Genomic DNA, 19836 nt, shown 5'->3' with positions numbered 1-19836 from the left:
TCTTTCCATGGTACTGGTATTAGTATGTTCCAATTTCCATCCCCAAACAAGCCGGGTGAATGTAGACTGCCTTTAACGGTTCCTCCCTCCGTGAGTGGAAAGCATGTTCAGCTACCTGAAATCTATACTACTGTCCCGGCTGTAGCTATAGCAAAGTCTAACACTGTTGTTCCAGAGGTAAAGGTGGAGCAAACAAAGGTCTGCCTGGAAAAAGCCCTAGAAGCGGAAAATGAATGGGAGCAGATCTCCAGCAGCAGATCTCATCTCTCTTTTGAAAAAAGAAATAGAGAAAGGAGACGCTATTGCATGGGCAGCTTATCACGTCTCTCAAAAAACGCCTACACATGGGCTTCCAGCCTTGTGTGCAATGCTACCTCTCTTCTATGAGAAGTCTGCTACACCTGCAATGATTAAGCACGGTACTGATGTAGTGAAGCAAGCGACAAATTTACTTAACCCTGGTCAGATTCCAGTCATTACGTTTGATCAGCCACTCTTCACCCTGGCAAAGTTGGTCTAATGGCACTTTCCAGCCACTCACAGCGAAGGACAGTATGTAGCCATGTTGGGAGGCTTGCACACAGAGATGGCTCTTTGGAACGTACTTGGAGATTTACTGGAAGGGTCTGGGTGGACATCAGCTCTATCAGAAGCTGAAGTAACTTCTGCCGGGACTGCACAATCGATGTTGAACGCGGCTCACCTTACCCGTACCAGACACGCCCACCAAGTCACACTGTTAACCTTGCGTATCCTTCAACGCAAAGCTTTCTTAAGTTGTATTGGCTCTGAACACGAAGAAACAGCCGAAGCTTGGAGATTACAGATGACAGCTAAAAGTCCAACATTTATGTTCTGGGACCTTATTTTGCGATACGAAACTCTTATTCTCATCTTTGTCCGGGCTCACAGGGAGAGAAACTTTCATTTGTACGTGAACGTTTTGGAAGAACTAGCACTTCTGTTCTTTGGCTTAGACCATGTCAATTACGCAAGGTGGCTACCCGTTCATATAAGAGATATGAAATCTTTGCCTCGACCAATCAAAGAAGAGTTTGAGATTCAGGGCAACTGGGTTATTTCGAAAACGGCCAATACATTCTCTGGAATTCCGTTCAATCAAGCACACGAGCAAGAAAACCGCAACGTGAAAGGCTCGGGGGTTGTATTGGTCTTACAGAAAACCCTGTTGCCTTCAGACGCTGGACGCTGTCAGGACCAGAGCTGTCAAGACTTCGAAAACAGTTCGAGAGCCAATACTTTTCTGATAACGATCCAGATAATCCCCAAAACTTTCTGAATCATTAACAGGGTCTATCAACACAGAAAACCTTCCAAAGGCAGGTCACTAGTCTCTCTAGCATCATAACGAAGATGGGGAACCCTTTCTCGGCCGATTTTTCAGATCTTGTATCCCTAGACAGTCGAGATTGCGCTCATGAATCAGTCATAGCTACATTGTACACCCTTGAAGACACAGGGAAGGGACAATACAGTAACTTTGTCAAAGAAGTACTGGAGGAACGAAAACGACCTATTCATGAACCCATTAAATTAAACAAGCCAGCACTATTCAGGAAACCCAGTCCAAATATTAAGTCGAAGCAAGGAAAAAAGATTAAAGCTCTTGAAAATAATGTGTCTCTTTTTGGTCAGTTGTATATCTCAATGAAGAGCCGTGAAGGGGATTTGGAAGAATTCTTTTCTCATGAAGTCCAATCCTTTCCTCCCTCATTGTCAGAATTCGGCAAACTTTATTTGCCGGGCACAAAGTCTGAACTGATGAAATGTCTTGAGCCACTACATGAATCTAAGCCACCTGAAACATTCAGCTGGATGGTGCTGTCATCGTACACTGCTTGTCCATCGCTGTAATTACAACATTCAAAGAATATGCAGAGAAGGCATTCATCCCTCATCTGCAAAGTCATCTACAAGGAACAGAAAGGTTGGACGTTGTATGGGACACATACAGAGCAGAGAGTTTAAAGGAGTCGACTCGTCAGAAGATAGGAAAGGGGGTCCGCGGAAAGGTAGAGCGACTTTCGTATGACCTTGAAAAATGGTAAGTGTTCGTGATTTGTTTCATCAGCCAATGTCTGAAAAGATCAAAACAAGGACTCTTCGTTTTCCCGCCAAAGAAAACCCTAATACTCGTCAGAAGATAGGAAAGGGGGTCCGCGGAAAGGTAGAGCGACTTTCGTATGACCTTGAAAAATGGTAAGTGTTCGTGATTTGTTTCATCAGCCAATGTCTGAAAAGATCAAAACAAGGACTCTTCGTTTTCCCGCCAAAGAAAACCCTAATATGGAGAAGGCACTGTTCGATTGGCCAATCGTGTTGCAGTATGACGTCAAAGCGAAGCATCGGCTGATTTCTAGAAAGTTCTCGGGCATGCAATCGATCAGTGGAGGTGGTAGTGGAGTTAGCTGTTGCATTCAGGGACTTTGGTCTCTTCTTGTGAAAATTTGGTTTTCTTACAAATTCTGGTGATTAAACAACAATGGAAGCAGTTATGTGTGGCTCATCTTTACACCAAAAGTGCTGAACGAAGATGGAGAGCCCGATTCCGTTACCCATGTGGTGACGCCGCTTACTACGCTGGCGAGTTTATTCGTGAATAGTGTCCTTCTTGTCCTCGAAAACGAGTAAGAATTTTAGTTTGCTTTTTTGTCGTGTCATGTGGGACGTTAGACTATGTATCCCTTTTAGTCGATTGTGAGATGAATTAGAAGTCAAGAAAATTTTAAACGCTTTCCACTTGAAGCGGCTTTGACCAGACTTTGATCACGTGACTTTGTTGATGGTGACGTTTTTGGGCTCTCCATCTGACAATATTTTTTCTCTTGTCCTTTAATTAAAAAACCCGAAAATTTCATTATGTCAGACGCGTCAAATGTTAAACGATTTTGCCGAAGGTGCAAAGCACATGGTTTTAAAGCTGGAATACATTCAGCATGCCCTTTTAAATGTTGCAAGTGCACGGAGTGTGAGAAGATTGCAAAACACAACGAAATGGCGCGAGAGCGAGCTCAAAAAAGATGTGCCGATGAGCTGGCCGGACCATTGCTACCCTCAAGCAGCGTTGACCTGACTATTGAGCAAGTCATCCAACTTGCAAACAAGAACTCGGGTACTGAGGTGGCGAAAAAAAAGATGTCCACAACTGCCCTTAAAGCCGGTATGTTGTCAACTTCATGATCTTTTGATCCAATTTTTTGTTAATTTACCTTTCCAACTATTTTAGTTACTCTTAAGGTATCTTATTGCCTTTGAAAGTACCATTTGTATTTGAAGTATACCTTTTTAAAAATGTTGGACAGGAAAATTTGTTGTTACAGTAATTTGTTGCACTTTGGCTTGTACATGAAATTCTCGTGAATGACACACAAATTATTTGACAGATTTCCCGATGTTGCCTAAAATACATTCTCAGAATAGCTTTTACAGTGCAGTTTTGCGATTTCATTAATGTTAAATTTTCACATTTTTATTAGTAATGCTTCTCTAACAATTTTGTTATCAAGTCAGGGCACTGAATGAGAAAAAGGATCAAATTTCAGTAGTTTTCTTTGACATCTGGGACGTCACTATTTTCATTGCTTGTGTACTTATCAGCGGCCATCGTGTAAAGCCATGACAAATTTTTCCCACTTATCTGGTTTCTCATCAACACTTACTAATAAAGTGTGATATGGTATTGTTAAAAATTAAATTTGCTTAAAAAGTAATACAGTAAAACCAACAACTAGAGACGGTCTAAGAACCTGGATTTTTCTAAGTTAGCCTAAACAGGATCCCATATAAATGGTAGTTAGTTTAAGGTTTTAAATTAGTCCTCGCCTTTCATGACTGGGGTGATTTTCACACGCGCTTGCGTTTCGCTCGCTCTACTATCTCTGAGAAAAAAATAGGGATTACTCATAGTCTCTTCTTATATAGGTTCTTTCTGAAAAAAAAAGATACAATATAGCTAAGAGTATTCAGTGGTTCAGCTTTTTCCTTACATAAAAGCTGCAAACCATAACATTGCAGTTGGAGTGTTAAGGCACCCGTGTCTCTAAAGAAGATTCTGAATGTTGACTTATTTGCTTAAGTGTACAAAATTTTTTCATACATTTAAGAAAATAATAGCCTCCCACGCAGGGGTTTTTAGTGGCGTGTTTATTTCGTCCCTCCCCACAGACACCATTTGTGGGTGCGATGAAGTATGAGTTCACCAAAAAATCCTGCGTGGGGAGCTAAGAAAATAAGAGCCTGATTCACATTTTAGGCTGAACAGGTTCCTGTATACAGGGTGCTTAACTGGCAAAATTTGAGCCTAACAGGTTCTTAGTCTCAGGGTCTTACTGTTATTATTCTTATGGGTTATGCATTGTTCATTTCTACGTGTAAACCATCCCCTTCCCCTGGGAATTTGTAAGTTTTATTACTTTGCAGTCTATTCATTTTTGTTTCTAACCAGACTGCAACAAATTCTTGAGATTTCCCCAGGAAAGAACAGTCTTAGGAGTCTTCTCCATGCAGTCTGGCACCATCATGTCAACTCAGAAATGACATAATTCACAAGAACAACAAAAATGTGATTTTTGATTTCCCTGCCCCCTATCCCCGGGACAGGACCGCTTCAAACAATTCCCCCCTCAGGCCTGAAGGGCTGGACTTGTCTTAGGGGTTGACAGGAGGGATGTTGACACATTGAATTGAACCATGCAATACCCTCTCAGAAATCCAACGAAAAAAAGAACACATGACAGGTAAATTGAACTGATGTGACTTGGTCCAAATTTAACAATATATTAAATTTATTGTGTATATATGTATATACTGTTGTTTAGAGAAACAGAAAAGCAGAAGACTTGAGATGTCGAAATATTATCTGTTTGTTAACAACTTTATGAGCTCTTTGAGTGAAGCAGACAAGTTGAAGAGCCCACTTTCCAACATGGCACGTGCCACCAAGGCCTGGATGGAAGAAAGGCAACATACCATAAGCGGTCGTGTAAAGAACACAAGTGCAAGGCAAGGAGATGAATTAAACGCCCTGGGGCTAACTGAGTACAGTGATGTGGAGCACGTGAACCTGGGACTTCCATCCTCACTTGGTTCAGAACTTCAGAATACTGGTTCAGGACTTCCATCAGCTCATGGCTCTGGTGATGAGAGTGCTGCTCTTTTGGTTGACATTTCCCCCCAGCTGTCACCTCCACATTTGGAAATGCACTTGACAAGTGCAAATGAGGAGGTAGAGAATGCTGCTCTTTTGGCCAACATTTTCCCCCAGCTGTCACCTCCACATTTGAAAAAGCACTTGACAAGTGCAAATGGGGAGGTAGAGAAAGCAATTGATGCATTCTCCTGGAAAGTCTCTCTCAAAATATGGTAAACAACAGCAACTTAAATGTCCTCGTGCAAATGTTCCCGCAGTTTAAACAAGAGGGCATTGCTAAAGCTTTGCAGTCGTGTGATAATAAGCTGTATGATACTGTGGATCTACTTTTGAAATTATTACCTGTCAGTGAGGAGAGCAAGAGAAGGGATTCCCCGGTAATATCTTTTTCCCAGACTGTTACTAGAGCAGTCAGTAACATTCCTGATACTGATCTAAATCCTTTTGCTGTGGCCTTGAGCAGCACATCCACTGCCTCGGGTTCAAGGAAAGCTGCATTCTGTAAGCGCTGTGGCCACCATTTATCAGGGAGTGTCATGGGAGGTCTCTGCCCAAACCCTGCACGTGGCCAATGATTTAAACCAAAGTTGAGGATGTAAGACAAACATCCAAGGAAAAGAATAGAGGCATGTGTTTTTTTATGCATCCAGTAAGTGAGTTAAGTTATATAGGCAATGTTGCAAAGCAACATTTACAAAATCTTATGACATCAGTATGAAATAGGCCTTTTGCAACAAAAATGATGGTCACCTGATTGTTCTCTTATCTGTGAAAATGAATTCAAAACAAATACTTTTTGGAAAACTATTTTTAACAGAAGTTGATTTAAAGCATTTTATGATTAGCGAACATATAAATTGTCAGACCTATATCTCAAAAGTAGCAATTGCTGTAGTCTTGAAAATTAGAAGGATCTTCATGTGGGAAGAACTCTTGCTATTCAACCATCATTATTTTAGAGGTCTTCCAAAAAAAACTATATTTCTCAAAGTAATACAGGCTAGACCTTCACAATATCTCAGCATCGTACAGCATTGGTCTGGAAATGGGTGTCCTTGCTAATATTCGAACATACTCTTTCCATTTTTGAAAGTTAGATTACTCTAGCTTCAAGGCTCTACTAAGGGAAATCAGTCATGTGATCAACAAAGGGCCTATAGTCTCAGCAACTTGACACAAAGTCATAAAAAATATTTTGTTCCCTTGAACTCTGTTTAGGAGTACCAAATTGTTCTTGGTGTGAGACCAATACAGGCTGCAGACTGGTGAGCAAACGATGTTGTGAAATGGTCTTAAAACATGTCAAAACTACTGGTATTTTGAGACTTTAAAAGAGACAGTAAACTGTGTAGAGATAGGGATAAATCTGAGACATTTCACAGCATTGTTGTCTTGTCTACCTGCAATTGCTGCCCATCAGTGTCATGAAACTATTTGACAATGTTTTAAAAAGATGCATAAATCATGGCACAGTGTGCCAATGCCTTCAGGTCTAAGGGTTATCATGACATATACAAATATGGCCAATGTGGTAAATTTGTAACAAAACTGTAATCTACAAATTCTTTTCAAAAAGGATTAAAAATACAGTTATAAGGGTCATTGTATGTTCAATTCTTGCCAATGGCATACATGCCCAAACCCATCTGAGTGTCCTCAATGATGCCTGTTGTGCAAGCTATTCCAATATTTGGCACTGTATCTCTGTTGTTTGTAACCTTGATGATTGTCTTACATCTTCAAAGTCAACTTTGAGGCTACCAAGGTTTGGATTGTATTCACAATAAGAAAGCCACTGGTCGGTAATAAAGCAAGGCATTTTATTGAATTTATGACAAAAAATTAAAACAATTATGCCACTTGTTGCACTGAAAACTTCATCATAAGTATTAATACACTCTTTTGAGGCAACACTTTCTGTAAACTTGACTTCATTAGAGCGATTTTTATATGACTTTAAATGATTATGTGAAGCAAAACAGAAACAACAAACAAACGCCAGTGGAGCAATTTGATTGGTGTATCAAAAAAGTACAAAGTTAACATACATGGCTTTTGGTATGCAAATGCATGATGAGAAACATTGTTGAAAGTAATTTTCCACAACTTCAGGCAACAAAAGCTTACAAAAAGTGTTGAACCTGGTCAGATGTTAGGATGCCAGACTGAAGGGTAAAATATGAATCAGAAGAAATTTATAAGTTTGAGCCAACAATTGCGGCAACATTGGCTGCATTAAAATTCATATTGGAAGTAACATATTATTATTAACATTTTTTTATTTACTAGTTACTAACTGAAGGGGTCATTACATGGATATTCACTGGTACTTTAAAAAGGCTTAATACACATTTGTGTCAATAGCATTCGCAGTGCTGTCAACTCTCCTGGAAAATTCTGGAGAAATCTCCCTTTCTCCAGATTAGAGAATGCAATCTCCCGGATAATCATTGAAGTATGTCATTTCTTCAGTAGCCTCGACTTTCCAACAATACAATTTCAACTATTTTGCATATTGTTTGAGCTATTTTAATGTCAACATAGAACATTTCCTCATGACCTCCAGTATGCTATTGTTAATAATCTGATTGGTTTTTGTGAGTTTTGTGTCATCACAAATTTGGTGACAATTGGAGTCAACGAGTAGTTTTTGCCCAAATGATGTCATTTGGGGGGTTGACAGCCCAGCATTCAAGCACTGAAACTATCACAAGTGCTCTTGGCTTAATGAATGGCCAGGATGGTTTGACGCTTTAAAAAAATAACAATAATACTTTACTTATATAGCGCCTTTTCCAGCTATGTCTAATAGCACTTTACAATTTATTACAAAAATTACAAAAAATAATAACAAACTTACAAATATTGTCCAAAAATTTATTTATTCAAAAATTAAATTCAATGAAACTAACAGGATGTAATTTTGTCAAGTTCCTCCTGTTTCTTTTAGAAAGATTTGCTGTTCATTCAAAAGTTTACCTGATATTATCTTTCAAGCATAACAATAACACAATTTTGCCCAAGAAGATTATAATACCCATGTCATAGCGCACAATTCACAAACTTTCAAGTGACATTTGCTAGTTACAAGTTATATTATTGTGAAAGTGCCAAATGATAGACTAAAACAAAATTGTAATAATTGTCACTTATAATTGGCATCATATTGTGTAAATATTTACAACTTTGTACAAATTATGTATCATATACTTCTGATTAAATTTACAGAACTTGACCAACAACTGGCTTATAGGTTTGATTTAAAAGAAAGGATTCAGGTTATTTTTCATAACCAGACTTTGTGCAACAAAATTGTACTGGGTAGATCGGTTGAATGTTAGTTTGTTACTGTGCATTCAATAAATTATCGGAGAATCGTTTTAAATGCTTAAGTTTGTTCTTATAGTACCCGACCGGCTAATAATCTTCTTTTTGAGGGGTTGCCGTATTGGTAAATAATAATAATCATAAATACAGCAAGAATGACACCCAAAACATACAAGCTAGTGGTCTCTTCAATCCTGGCCTCGACCTACAGTATATAGTCTTAAACAAATAAGTTAAGCTTAAATACGTACCGTGGTCGACTAGTCAAAAGAACATTTTGACAACACTAAACCCAGAGCTCAAGCAAGTATATGCCGATTAATTTACTTTTCTACACTCAGTCCAGCATCAACACTTGCCTCGGTATTAAAGTACTGTAGCCATAGCGTCTATTGAAGAAATTCTTACAAAACCACAGTGAGTTCTAGAAATACCTTCTTGAAAGTAAGTATGCGATGTAAAATGAACGATTTTGGTGTAAGATGTGCTGGATCGAATAAGTGGCTACGTATTACGTAAAAACAGTTACTACGGAATGAGGGTGAATAACAAAACTGTTTCGTTAATTAAATGAAATTACACTTAGAATTGCACTTGCCAGCTTCTCCTGTAAAATGACTGTACCACTGGAACTGTTACTCCTGCGAAAGCATTTACAACGCTTGCCATTCCGTAAGCACGAATGGAACCCGGCGTCTTCAGTGCATTGGCTTTTACGATGCTGAAAACGCTTTCAATGGGATTTAAGTCAAAAGAGTAAGTAGGCATTTTGACGAGGGTTATGTTCTTGCGCGCCAAAACATTCTGCACAGCAACGTCGTTGTGTATCGAGGCGTTGTCAAGAACCAGAAAACTATCTATTGGTAAGTAGGGTAAGAAGTGATACTCGATGGCATTTGTTATGGAAACTGCATTGAAGCTACCGGGAACTGGGTAGCAATTAACAATTCCTTCGTTGTAACCTACCACTGCAAAGGCCGATATTTTTTCTCTTACGTCTCGTTTTGGCTCTACACTCGGAAGGACGTCACCAATACTGCACCAACCTGAAGTTCGTACATCAGTGAGCTTGTTAAAGGCCGTCTCGTCTCCGAAAAACAGTTTTGATGGATCTTTTCGGTTCCGCCACTGGATGTAAGCTTGTCTTCTTACCAAGTTGTACGGTGTAAATCGCTCTTGTGGGACTTTAGTTGACTTGTGCTTCGTTAAATTGAGATCATGCAGTGTCCTGCAAATAACCGGTACCGACGGAACTTCGTGTGGTAACAAGTTCAGGTCAGCTCTCAGTCTGCCTTGCATTTCTTCCAAGTACAAAAAAGGGTTCACGAAAATCATAGCCTCCAGATAGGCAACCATAAAAGGTTGCATCTTGCTAGCTGGCCTCCCTCTTGCTCCAGCTTGACAATCACCGGTCGCAATAAACTTTTCACAAATTGCCCGTGCGGTGTTGTAACAAACGCGGTTTTCTCGTGCACTGACCGCAAAACTTCCACTTGTTGAATAATCTGCCAAAATCTGATACCTTTTTTGGATAGGGTACGCAGCACCAAATTTGTAAATTCCTTCTGAAGCATTTACCCTCCAGTCTAGCATCCTAACAGCTGTCCAGTTTCAACACTTTTTCAAGCTTTTGTTGCCCGAAGTTTTGGAAAATTACTTTCAGAATTGCAGTTTACACGAGCGTTCGCTTAACCAATCAAAAGCCAGGCGCGTTTGTCTGTCCGTTCGATAAACCAATCAAATCGTTCTATTTCCGTTCGTTTGTTGTTTCTGTTTTGTTCGCGCCTTTTCATTTCAAGGTCATACGAAAATCGCTCTATCTGGAGAAACCAAGTTACCACGAAACTGGTCAGACTTTCTGCATGATTCATCAAACAAGAAAGAGCTGTTTGACTTTCTTACCTATAAAGTGGCAAACTTTGTCTTCCCCGAGGGAAAGGCAAAACGAGCACTTCACTTTCAATCAACCAGACAAGGAGGGAACTGTTCTGTCTAAAGAACGTCACGATGGAAAGGATGCCACCGACGCAGAATGCCCTCCTACAACACACGAAGAGGGCTGTTTACCAAGCCTCTATCTGGGTTACAAGTACCGAAGTACAGCAGATGATTCCTTCCCCAAGCGACTATGGCTGGGAACAAGTGGACAATGTGTGGAGCCCACTTTGGCTAACTGTTCCAGAGTTATCTAAAGCCTGTCAAGATTAAATCAGTGTACATACAAGGGAGACTGTTCCAATTGCAAATGTCGCAAAGTGAACTTGAAGTGTTCCCCGCTTTGCAATTGTAATTGCAATTCGTATTGCAGCGCTCGCAGACAAGTGAGATGAAAGGAGATGGAACTTTAGGTGTGTAAAGTACATATCGATTTACAGTAACTGTCAGTCGTAATTTTCAAATCAGGAGTAGTTTAAGTAACTGATCTAAGAGGAAGAAGGAGGCACTAAGAACGATCTTCTTTAGTTGCTCAAATAACTAGTTTTCGAAAGTTCCTGGATACTCCCCGCAATTGCCAGGAAAATATTCTGTTTAACTGGAATGCGTTATTAAAACAACCCATGACGATCATTTAATTTTGAGAGCGTGTTAACTCAGAGTAAAAAAAGGGTAATTAAGATTTATTGAACAAAAAATGAATTGATTTTTTGTCATTAATTAAATATTTTTATTATGTAAATCATGCCTGCCCAACAAAATTCTGTAGTTTGATTGGCCTACGGAGGTGCTGATTTCAGCTTAATGAACAGTTTCATAGATCAGAAAGCATCATGCGTAAGTAATCAAACAGTACACGCCATCTCGCCTACGCATCTTGAGTAGATTGCAGTAAAAGATCTCTCAAAAAAGTTATATTCTAACGTTTGGAAAGGTTAAAGTTGTGGAACATTTTGTAATGGTTTTGATTGATTGGTAAACTAAGATCTTCGTATTGTCCATGCCGGTCTGTAATCGTAATAATGTTTTAAACTCGTGTGACTGAAGAGCGAACTGGACTGCAGCACTCAGTGCTATCATCATTTTTCATTACTTTAACAAACACGGGTTATAGTTGCATTACAAGGGCCACGAATTTGGAGTTGTTTAAAATTTTAGTACTTAGCGCCGCCATTTTAAATTTATGCGAATTAACCTAATTTTTGCACGCTCTTTTTGATGAGATAGAGAAAATATTTTCGATGGATCCACGACTAAGTTTAATTCTTACATCGAAAAGAGAGTGCAGACAAAAATTGGTGCTTGTATCCAGCCAGTAACGATACTGATACTAAGCGACCTGACTATACAGCGTATTGAACGTTTTGTACAATCAATAAAATTATATTTTGATAGTAAAACTTGAACACTGAAAGATCTGTAAGTAAATGAAACCCAAACATGCAAATTAAACAACCATTGGCTGGTTTGGCAATGACTGTCAATTCGAAAACTGAATAAAGAAAGAATTATATACAAAACTTTCTTTACTTAGAATATTAACGATTGCACACTCTCTTTGTACCCCGCCTCATTAATAAGAACGAATAAATGAATCCAGATAGGGAATAAGGACATTTGAAAACAGAAAAAAAATGGATGCCGTTACTCAGATCAAGATGTTGTAAAAGCACACACCTTTACGAGAATGTAAACTTCAAGTAGGACCGTTCAGAGTTACTGTCCGATCAGCTGACCACTCTCTCTCCTGGTAAACTTTGTACACTTTCTGAAAAGGAAACAAAGAAAATTGAAGCCTCGATCCCACTTTCATAGATGGATGGCTTACTGATACGGTAAGCAGTTTTTTCATGTGATCTATTCTGGCCAAGAATTGTATATCGTCCATTTAAGTATAAGATATGCAACATGTTTCTCTTTCCTTTGAAAACAACGCAACCCTATGGCAGCTAACTAGACGTGAACAACAACTCTTTGCTATAGACAGCACTCTTTGCCCTGTGGACAGAAATTCAAGGGTGTCGAGAAAATTCTCTAACCAATGAATATCTTGGGAATATACTGGACGTTTTTGGTAAGTTAAGGTGATTTGACTTGGTAAGGCTGCTAACACCTACAATGGCCCAGAACTGTCACGGCAAAACCAAAACCCTTCACGGCAAAAGCAAATACCTCACGGCAAAACCAAACCCTTCACGGCAAAAGCAAATACCTCACGGCAAAAGCAATTACTTCACGGCAAAAGCAAATACCTCATGGCAAAACCAAATACTTCACGGCAAAAGCAAATGCTTCATAGCAAAGGCAAAAACTCACGGCAAAAACAGATACACGTAACTGACCTTGGAGGATGGAAGCCTGGAACCCAAGGTTCTCGCAAAGAATGTTGGGCCAGGGGGCAAATCCAGTATGGCGGCATTCAATGAGTGAAAGATGTTTTGCTTAAACTGCGGCACAGAAACTGCGCCTTCAGCGAACTTTTGTGTCACTTGCGGTCCAGGTAATATGATATATTCCTCATTTATTTTCATTGCGTTTTCTATTATAATGTAATGTGTTGAATAACGAGGCATAATAACGCAGTGGCCACTTTGTTTTACTATTTAGTTTATATTTAACGAGGTGCAAGTTAACTATGAAGAAGTTAAGCGGCTAGTTATTGTGAAGTTTAGGGACAGGGTTAGAAAAATATGCACAGTGAATAAACGTCAGTCGCAGATTGGTGACATCTGCGGGAAAAGGGATATCCCCAGAAAATATATATTCCTGTGTCAGGAATCTGGACAATTCGCCCCCCAGACAATTAGCCCCCGACAACTAGTTCCCACATTAAGGACGATTAGCCCCCACTTTCTAGACGATTAGCCCCCAACCACATTGTGATATATAAAGTTAAAAAACCACAACATTGTGAGTTATGACAGTTGACACGAAGCTCTCGGAACGTCGTCTCTGATTGGTCAGCTATTTCACTTCTGTTGCAGTGGTTGCACGAAGTTAATTGGTTTGTTATAGCATGTAGCCTATTGTTCGGCGCTTCTTGCTGTTTAGTCTTGATCGTCTAGTTGTAGTGGTTTTGAGATTGTGGTTTGTACCCGTTGTAGCGTGTGATGTTGGTCTGTTTCGCGTCCAGTAAGTTCGTGTTATACTGGGGTGCGATGGCCACTTGGAGCGGCAGAGGACAGGGCGCTTGCCCAAAATGCAGCACAACCTATTCAAGTAGGTGGAAACCTGCGAATTGTCCGAAGTGCGGCTTCGAACTCAGAGGTTCTGCACCACTTGCAAAGGCCCAGAAGATGTGTTGTCCTCCTGCTGTAAACATATGCGGTGCACTGTATTCGATACGGACAAGTTCGAGGGACGACCGATGTTTAGTTTACAGTGAAAATAACTTGTGGATATGCTTGCACTCAGACTGCAAGGATGTACGAGCCGCGTATGTGTCGAGCGATCATGCAATGGAGTTCATATGTCAGCACATCAAGCAAGTCCCTGATAGCGTTCGCGTCCTCGACATGTACAACCTAACAGCAGCAAAGATAGCCGCATATCCTTGCGATGCACCAACCAAATCTATACTATATAACATATCGAACCCGCTCGTTCGCGAGGCTGTCTTCAAAGTCTCCGACCGCACATACGTTGTTTATGGACCCCCATGTGCTACCAACACCCTTGGGTTTTGTCATATCAAAGTTGAAAATACCAAGAAAGCAGGTACTGCATTTCACAAATGCAGTTGTAAAGGTTTTGTTTCGAAGGCAAAACAAAAGAAGTCACGTGCTCTCTGTGTCCATCTTCATGTTCTCTTTTGCTCACTGGAACTGTACACGCACGGTGATTCTGACCTCGCTTCTGCATCTACAGCACCAGCTCAAGACACATCTTTTTCAACATTCACACCTGGTATAACTTCCAACATGCCCACTACATCAATTGAAGCTCCAAGCTCATCTCAGCAAGAGCCCAACAACAGTCACACTGCATCACCTGAAACTCCCTCCGTGTCTAGACTGTCAACATTAAATTTATTCCACATTTAAGTTGCCATACCATTTCAGCTCTGAATACCTCAACAATGTCAGTGTAAGAGATGCATCAACCCTTCTTGGTTGTGACAATGGGTGGCCTCCCGTGTTCGAGGTCAAGGAGGTGACCTGTCAGATTTGTGGTGAGCCCTTGGGAACATCGAAAATTCATTCAGGCATGAGAGGGGGCAGCATCTTATACACTAATCTAAACCCATTTAAAGATGTTGTTGTGAAAGTGAAAGAGTGCACCTCAGTGGAATGCAGAGCAATGCATCGGGTTTGCCCTTCAGAAGAAGGTATAATTATTATTTTTGTTTTTACTCTAATTAAGCTTATAAGTTTTCAAATTGCATATAATTTCATTCAAAACAATCACTTTATTTTGTATTGTTGCATACATGGAGTTGTTGGATTAGTCGATACTTTTTCATTTTTTTTAAGGGAAGTGATCAACTACTTTGGCCTTAAAAAATTTTCAGTTTGCAGACTTTTGCAATAAATTGAGCTGATTAGCGGATTTTAAAGTTACGATTATCAGTGTCTCAGTGGTGATATTTTTGTCATCTAGGTCTCTTCAACATATGTGACAAACTTCTCGTTGCTATTGATATTCTTTTGGAATGGCGTGAACTATTCAAGAGAGGCTGCCCCATCTCCAGTTTCATCAAGGCCAAATCTGAACAGCTTGTACTTAAACTGAACAAGGTAATTTTCAAGTTTCCTTAACTGTAATACAGTTTCAATGTGTTCATTTTAATTCATTATGGTGCTTCAAATAATTTATTATAGGCTCAGTGTCCAACCTCTGAAAAGCTACATTACTTTATAAAATAACTGAGATAGTACGCGTGATCTGATTGGTCAAAAACCTATGGTTTATTATACCGGTAAACCCATAGAAAAAGGCATCTGGACCACGAGCCATAAACAAAACCGGCAATTGATCTGCAAACAACGATTTTAGAAAGGCTAAAAAACAGAAAAGTTACTTACCCAGCCCTTCGTAACGTTAAAAGCGTTGGTTTCCACATTTAATTACTGAGCCTCACAATTCGCTACTGCCATAGCTTTAGAAGTTATAAAGTACAAAGCTGGAAAACAGTTTACATTTCACGACGATGCCAATCCGAGAGAAAGACAACAACTGTGTGAATTTCTGGTGTAGAAAGTCTCTAGGAAACCTTAACCATGTGCCAACCAGCAACAAAACGGATAGTTTTAGCATTCTTGATTTATTTTATGTCAAAATTAAATTCCTTTATGAAAGAAATTGTTCCAAAAAGAGCTCTCTGATCAAGATATGGTATAAAATCGGCCGCTGTAGTTTGTAAACAAGCTGCCAACGATGATGAAAGATGTCAGAGTTTCGGGCTGGTTTTTTCCAACATTTGCACAAATTATTCGGTGATATCGATGCCATAACCTACCCCAAACCACCTGACTTCAGGAATCGACAAATATTAACGCCAATATGTGGCTATGGCAAAGAAACCTTTCTCCACCACTGACATATTTCCATCGGTTGCCGTACGTGCATATAAAGTTACATGCGACAACTTCGCAAATGCAGCCACGTCGTTACCGCAGCATTTCTTGATCATAATAAAGTCCAGAAAACAGATCTTAAACCACTGCGGCTTGTAAAAAGTGAATGAGGTCCTCAATTACAATAGCTGTCAGTCCCGTCTGTAACAATGAAATTCTTACGGATCGACTCAACAAAATACAGCTGCGTACAGTCTGATGTTCAATTAATTTCTACTTCTGTAGTAAACAAACCATGAACGTATTCTTTCATTGTACGTTCCTGTAAAACAGCTTTCATAAGTTATCATGTAATAAGTGCCAGAACTCGTGTTTTGAAGTGCTGCTGTTTGTTGTCTGACTGAACTGAGTTTTGAGAAAGTTCAACGCTATTAAATCGTGAGTCATGATTGGCTTATGATGACTTTAGAGAGAAGACGTGACTTGATCACAGTACTAGAACCATATTTTTTACCTAAAAGACTCCATTCTACCAGAAGTTATTTTATAGAAGCAATAGACCACACTTTCTATGGGTTTACCGGCGTGATAACCCACTTGGAATGTTGGCAGAACACTAAGCTTGTAAATCACGAGCCTTCGGCTCGTGATTTACAAGCTTTTCTCGTGTTCTCCCAACATCCCACGTGGGTTATCACGCCGGTAAACCCATAGAAAGTGTGGTCTATTGCTTAAATAATGAGCTGCTCTACAATGGTTTGTGGGCATTTGAGATGTTGACTGAGAGGGATTTGTCAACCACAGTGTGTGGGATATGAGGGATCATTGGGGAAGTGTACTTGGGTGATGGCAATGAAAAGAACTGCTGTAGTAATTCAAAGGTATTTTAATTTATAGCTATATTTAATTATAGGGATTCTCTATTTACAATATTTGCCTCATTTGCATAATCTCTTTTAAGGGGGTGGCAAAGGGGGGAGTATCTATCTCGCATCATGCTGATTTTTTGTAGGCCAGCACACATCATGGTAATTAAACACTTAAGCCATCATGCATCACATGGTTTCACAAAACACATCAAAGACACTTTATCTATCACGGAAATCTAAAGTGTAAATCACGCGTCACATGTTTGTGAATTAAGAAATCAAGCGTCACGCTGCCATGTCCAATCATGCATCCCGCACCTATATAATTTGGGTCCTATCACACATCACGCTAATAAGTTTGGCACTAGCACGCATCGCCTAAAAGCCCTTTGCCACCCTCTTTTAATTTTTTTTTACCTAGGAACAGATACATGTATATCACTTCTGAATGCTGAAATAACATGACACTTTAAACTTTTGCTATGAATTTTGACTTGATTTGTTATATCACTTTTTCTGTGATCTTGGCTTTAAATGAAATAATGTATGGGCTCATTAGCACTTTTTCTCCCCTCATATTTCCCTCAATTTTGCATGCAAAGAGCTAATTATCAAGTTTCACATCATGTTGTACAAATTACCCTGATCTTTTCATAATGTAAAGTGGTGCACTGTAATTGCTAATGTAATTGCGTATTTTAGAATTATTGATGAATCTGATAAATTTTTTTTGCTCTGATTATACAAGTTTCACTTATAATTATCTACTTTCTAATTTTTTTTTCTTTTAGAACATACTATTTTGACATATTACAGTATTTCTTTTAAGCTACTTCTAGTGAATTTAATGAATTTTTATCTGTTTTGCATGGTGTACTCTAGTGTTAGATTGTTTGAATTGCCTGTATAATACCGGTATATAAACCTTAATGTTTAATTATTATATAATTTATTATTCTTTATTTTGACTAGATTGTATATCCTGAGGATGATGTTCCACGCAAGGAAATGAAAAGCTTAGAGTCATTTCTTCATGATCTTAAGATGCACATGCTAGATAAAGTCATCTATGCAAAGGGAGAGAAAGATTTTGTTGTTCATAGTGAAGAACTCCCACCAGTTATTGCACCAATTCTACGTGGCCCTGTGGTGTAAAATACTGAGCATGAAAAGAAGAGCGTTTACTTAAAAAACATCAAGTTTACGGGTACATATATTTACTGTTTGAAGTCTTTGTCTTCCTTTAAAACTATACAGCAGCTAGCACACTGGCCACATCCTTAATTTATGTTCTGCATTTTGCCAAAAGGAGTCTTTTCTTCTTCTAATTGTGCATGTGAGCTCATGATCACTGATAATGTTTTTTGGTACTTTATGAATAAAATGTCTAAAACCGTTTAATTTATTATATGATTTAGGAGATCCTGCTATTCTCCACAAAGAGATTAAAGAGAAAAACATCAACATGGCCAACATTGCTAATTATACCACTGAAGAGCTTAAGGAGTTGGCATCCATTTGTGAAATTCCAGTATTTACAAAAGTCTAAGGTATGATACAAACCTTATTCCAAAATGGTTTCAATTTTAATCTTCTTTAGTGTCAATGTTAATTGGCCCTTGTTGCCTCGTTTTAGGTTAAGAATTCTTTTGAATTCTGCAGATGCGGTTGAGGCCAAGAGGGCTAATTAACATGAATATAAAAGAATAATAAAATTGTCACCATTTTGGAATATTAGATGTATATGTACAGCGCAAATGCGTTACTGTTAACAGCCATGTCTTACGAAAAAAACACAATGACTTTAGTAGAAGTGTAACTTGTTAGTTTTTGTCTAGTTTAATTTGGGGCTTCTTTTTGATTTTATATCCTTGTTTGTTTTCACTTCTATATACAAATTTTTGTTTTACCCTGTTTTCCTTGATACCCAGTAATCTAGATCTGTTCCCTTCTTAGAATTCTGGTTGTTTTGAAAAACCAGAATATGCAAAGAAACCAACTGCGGTATGTTGTTTTCAGCATTGCTTAATGTGCACATGCTGGTGCTCTTTTATTGTTCTTTCCCTCTTTCCAAAAAAAAGATGCTTAATATATATATTTAGTATAAATCTGCTAGTGTTCTTTCACAAATGGCATTCTTTGATTGGCTTCGCGACTCACTATCTATTCTTTGATAGAAATCTCTTTAATATATATATTTTGTTAACATTAAATGTATCCTTTTTTCAGCAAGTGGAATGCCCTCTGATTGTTCCTGCAGAGTACCGTGCTGTTTCTGCCATGAACGTTCCAGAAGAACTTGAACAATCCGAGCACCCCATTTCTGGATTTTCCAGGATATTTGTTTTGGGGGAAAGATTTCACAGTTCCACTGACCCCCACAAATCACCTCTCTGCTTGTTTCACAACATCGATCTGTGTGCCCAAGGCAATGCTATCAAAACTAGCTACCAAGAATCTGAAAACGTCCGAAAGAATATGAGACGGCTACGCAGCTCTACGCTTCAAGGGTTTGGGACACACTTCTGTTATCCAGAGACATTTACCAGACTTAGACTGTATCGTCAGTTATAAATCTACTACTACTTTAGCACATCTATGTAAATAGCATGTTTTTTGGGGGCCATACGATTAGCGCTAATCGTATGGCCCCCAAACAAATATAGCAACACGCAATAACCGATGTATCAAGGCGTTTCTTGCAACGCCCGTTTACAGCATAGTTAAGTTATTATTCACTTCCACCGGAAGTTTTACTTACGCACACAACGTGTTATATATGCTGTTCTTTGCTAGTTGTATTCATTCCCTGAAGAAGTCTCAGTAAGAGACGAAACGCGTCGGAAATAAACGAAAAAGCTTACAACTACAAGAAGTCTTCCTTTGTGCTGCTCACTAGTCTTCGTTAAAAAATTAAAAAATTAAAAAAAAAATTAAAAAATTAAAAAATGTGTACAGGTGTATGGTGATCTATAGGGATGTATGTTGATGTATAGGGGTGTATGGTGATCTATAGGGA

General features: G+C 39.0%; 1 long non-coding RNA gene and 1 pseudogene across 1 annotated transcript; both read left to right on the top strand.

Annotated features, from left to right (window-relative positions):
- Positions 1 to 406: 406 nt before the first annotated feature.
- LOC140931974 (uncharacterized) lies at positions 407 to 1875 on the top strand (annotated as a pseudogene).
- Positions 1876 to 16691: 14816 nt separating this feature from the next.
- Positions 16692 to 18766, top strand: LOC140929506 (uncharacterized). The gene is made up of 3 exons (XR_012164736.1): positions 16692 to 16829; positions 17790 to 18024; positions 18236 to 18766. It is a non-coding gene; the product is annotated as an uncharacterized lncRNA (long non-coding RNA).
- The last annotated feature ends 1070 nt before the right edge of the window (positions 18767 to 19836 follow it).

Source organism: Porites lutea, chromosome 3 (assembly GCF_958299795.1).
Source record: "Porites lutea chromosome 3, jaPorLute2.1, whole genome shotgun sequence".
Lineage (NCBI taxonomy): Eukaryota > Metazoa > Cnidaria > Anthozoa > Scleractinia > Poritidae > Porites > Porites lutea.
The sequence above is the reverse complement of the archived record's forward strand: the minus strand, read 5'-3'. Positions and strand labels throughout refer to the sequence as shown.